At 29.9% G+C, this 4,684-nt stretch overlaps 1 non-coding gene across 1 annotated transcript; it reads right to left on the bottom strand.

The window, feature by feature from the left end:
* Positions 1-3,805: 3,805 nt before the first annotated feature.
* Positions 3,806-3,877, bottom strand: TRNAD-GUC. The gene has a single exon. It is a non-coding gene; the product is annotated as a tRNA-Asp (tRNA).
* Between the last annotated feature and the right edge of the window lie 807 nt (positions 3,878-4,684).

Genomic DNA, 4,684 nt, shown 5'->3' on the forward strand with positions numbered 1-4,684 from the left:
AATAGAAATCAAGAACATCAACTTTCAGCCTTTTTAGAACGTATTTCACTGAATAAAACACGTTTTGCGCGTGGGTGAACGAACCTAATTTCTATGAGAGACTCACATACCTTTTAGGGATCACCCCGAAGAAGTCCACAATCAACTATCGTTTTCTTGGAATTCTTGCTATCCTGTTGTGTTCTTTCTTCAAAAGCCATAACGTTAATTCTCAAACATTCTAAACTAAACCAAGTTTGGTTTTTGCCCAAATTATCCCTTAAAATGAATATGTAAGGAAAAGACAATTTTTTCCTTCCCAAATTCGGATTGGGCTTTCCTTAATCTAACATCCCAACTTTCGAAAGGCATAGCTCACTCATACAATATCAAAATTACTCAAACTCGGCGGCGTTGGAAATATTGTTCCAAGGGATTTCTAACCATATCTGGAAGTATTCCTAAATCATCGTGAGCTAGAAGTTATGACCATTTGGAGTTGACCAATAACTCACTTTAACTTGCTACCAATTTTTTTGATTTCCTTATACTTTCCAAAAATGATTTTTTTTTGTTTCTTAGCTTATTCTTAGCTATTTAAAATTTTGAGATGTTACAAAGATCCTCTTAACCATTTATAGCATTGAGTGCTACTTCATATCAAAGATACCGTCAACGGCATTTGACTTGATTCCAATACGACATAACTTATCGAGATCTCTTCATTTTCATCATTTTCAGGTACGTGAGCTTTTGCCAAGGTTTTATGAAGTGTTATGTCATAGTTCTCTTTCAAAGCACTTACCTCATTATCTTGACCATTTTGATAATTTGCTCCTCATCTTTCTCAAAGAGTTTTACATTTGGAATCAATTGGTCTATTACGCTTCTAGCGTACCATAGACTTTGTCTTTCAAGGACTATTTATCAGAGCATTTGCATCTTAATTAAGATATTGGGTCATCAAATACATCTGACAATTATTTGCAAAATTTTGCAAATGAATTATCTCTAGAACTTCATGTTTGCATTTGTTTTTAACGAGGATCTAGATAATTCACCCCACACATAATTTTTAGATGCTAAACATATCTCCCCCTAATGTCAGGAAATATAACATTTATCCCAACCTCATTTGGGGATCCATCTTTGTGTGTGGTGGAACAATAAAATCATATATATGTGCACAAATCATATTTTTAGATGAAAATTATTTGGTTTCTAACCCTGATCCAATTTTGTTGGGATAACCTTGTTGGCTTGATGCATACATGTTAAATAAACTCATCTCATACAAAATTTTATTTGAGAGATTTGTTCTCATAATCAATGGTCTAGCTATAATTGGAGGCATACAATTTCGGCTTAATCAACCAGCATAATCAACATGATTCTATAGTTTGAAACTGTGCTCTTAATTTAATAATACGAGCAAACAATCTTACAAAAATCAAATTTTAAGTTTATACGCACATGTGACCATACCATAGATGCATCTATTAAATCATAATAGTAAACAATCCACATGACAGGTGAATAGGCCATATTCACCTTTTTATATGTTCCAAATAATTTAAGGGGATACAATCTCAACCTTAACTGCTACAATGATCATTTTATAACGAGAACGAGCTACAAAAGTGAATTCTCTTGAAGAATCTTTTATTTCTTCAACATATAGCCACGTGAATTCTCAATTTCTTTTGCATCACATTTGAATTGGAATTGACAACCGATTATTCCAACTGATATTTATTCTAGTAAGCTTCTAGTTTACTTTTGCATGTGATTCCATCATCATTCCTATGTATAAAACAAAAAAGAGGGAAACAAGGGTAATCTTATACATAAATATTTATAACCCACTTTTGTTGTAATAATTTTTGAAAATATTAAATCTTCCCATAATTTATAGTCTCAATATAACATTTTTCTTTTCAATTCTTTCGAAACTTAAAAAGTCTCATTTGTGACTCACTACAACCCCAATATTCTGAACAACTTCATTCCTCTGGATAAAAATTACCTTCACATTTGAAGGACCCTCTTAAGAACCCATAATGTTCTTCCTTTTCATTACCACAATAATGATCATTAACATTTTACCACATTCATATTTATACATTCAACTGCTTGTCATTTTTAAGACATATTATGTACTGCTATCATATTTACATTAAAAAAATGGAGCAAATCAAAATTTATAAATTTCATGACTTTGAGTCAAAAGTATATGACTTTATGTTAGTCATATCATATCATCACTATAGTGCATTAAGACTTAAACCAATGTCTTACACATATAAAGACGCCTTTGGTCATAAATCAATGTGACTTGAATCCAGTTTCTTATTGCACACCGAGACTTTAACTTGATGTCTTACGAGTTTGGTGCGGTGAAACATGAATTCACCGTCTTACCCTCAACCAATGTCTTGAAAAACCAAATTTATCACCAAAAATAAACATTGAATACCATAAATATAATCTCAATTTAACTTAAAATTAAATAAAATTGAACAAAACTAATTAATTAGAATAACATGTTGTAATCATAAAAAAGTTCAAGTAAAATAAATTAAAGCAGTGTACCTCACAATATTGTTATAAAGATTATCATAATTTACTAACCATTTTAAATTACCGCAAAACAAGCTTTGTTATCACAAACAATATATTAATATCTCAACAAGTAAATGTTAGTATAAAAAAAAAATAAGGAGGTGCAAAAATAACCAATGATGATAATCCGATCAACATGTATATGCCACATAACTCAATAACTTTTCTTTTAATAAAACAATATCGTGAAGAACAATTTCTTTAGAAATTATTAATTTACAAAACTACTTATACTTTTTATATATATAAGTGATCAAACTGCTGGACTCATATAATTTAGAGATGGTAAGAAAACTAATGATGCATAATCAAAAGTAAAATATAAAATAGATTATATAGTAATTTACATGTTTTTGAGAGAAAAATGAACACAAATATTTTTACCTTTTTTATATTTTTTTTTGCTTCAATCCTTCAATAGTAGAACAATGTGCTGATAACATGTTGTAAAACTAAAGCAAAATAAGACAAGAAATGAAGCAATAAAAATTGAAAGACAAGAGATGAGAGTTTTTCTTATTATTCCAAGTCTACAAGTGTATAAAATATGAACCCTTTGTAACATAGAGACATACAAAATGTTATTCACAAACATGACATTAACATGAATATAATGGAGGATGTTATAAAAGTGAAAGGTTATAAGAACAATGATTATAGAGTTGAACGTTATTGTTATCTTAATAATGGAAGAAAGTAATGAAGATAATGAGTGTAACTTCTTGGTGTAGTGGACATCCTCATTATAATATTTTATAACACCTATCTTATTTTTCAGTTTACATTAGTTATAATATCTAAATATATTTTGGGGCTCTTTGGTTACCCACATTTACTATGCTTTAATAACTTTGATGATCTATATTAAATTTCTATGAAAATATATATGACGATGGCTGTCCTTTATGTTACAACAAATATGTCATCCAAAAGTTCATTTTAAAAGTCAGTTTTCTTTCTTTTAGAGTTTTTTTGTAAGCTTCTTAACTATATGAATCTTAATTAAGTGAATGGGTGTTGGAGTGATTCATGTGTCTTATAGACCATGCTACATTAAAAGTGAAAAAATCTCAAATTTAAAATTGAATTACTAAAATGTAGTCAGATAGGATTGGAACCCTATACAAAGCGCTGCTTGCTGCTCGCCTCTATCTCTAAAGTGGCTTATGCACTCCACTTGTTACCACTAAACGACGAAGCCAGGAGCGGAAGGAGGGACTTGAACCCTCAACCTTAGCCTTGACAAGGCTATGCTCTACCATTAAGCTATTTCCGCCAGCTAGGGTAGTGGCGAAGCACTACTGAGCATATCTTTAAAAGTTGATGGACGTAGCCTTTATCATTTTCTTAAACAAATCATACTTCTAACTATATATTTTACGTTATTAATGAACAAGCTTTTCTTACTCCTCATACAATTATACAAATAAGGAAGTCTAATTATATTTTGTGCTCTAGTCAAATCATTTTAAAAAGGAATTAATATCAATATCTTTGACTCCGTGAAACAACAAGATGATTTTTTCCACTATAAATAACTCTTACGTTGAGACCTAAAATAAGATTTTATCTTTATTTTTCTATATCAAAGGTTTTAAGCATGTCAAGAAAAGGTAATTAGTCCAAGAAAAGTTGACATAGTGAAAATTCAAGATGAAAAAAGCTTACAAGAAGGCTAATGAACTTTGTACCATGTGTGATGCTGATCTTAATCTTTTTTAATGTATATACTTGAATGGAATGCTAAATATTTATAGCATATGGTGGTAATAAATAGCTAGCTAGCTAGCTCTTTGACATTTCAAAAAAAGGACTACGGGTGTGTTTGGTATGAAAGGAAAATGTATTCCATGCAAAATGATTTTTCTAAAAAATGTTTTCTGGAAAATAAGTAAATGTTTGACTTATTTTCTCATGTTTGGTTGGTGAGTAAAAAATATTGTAGTGTTTGATTTTTGAGTGATAAATATTTTTGAGAAATATCTTTTATTTTTACTAGAGTAGAAAATAATTTTTGAAGTTAATTTTCTTTTTCTAAAAACAAACTTAAAATTTTTTTAGTGGGGGTGGTGTGTGTGTGTGG

The sequence above is a fragment of the Solanum pennellii genome, chromosome 8, assembly GCF_001406875.1.
Source record: "Solanum pennellii chromosome 8, SPENNV200".
Classification (NCBI taxonomy): Eukaryota; Viridiplantae; Streptophyta; class Magnoliopsida; order Solanales; family Solanaceae; genus Solanum; species Solanum pennellii.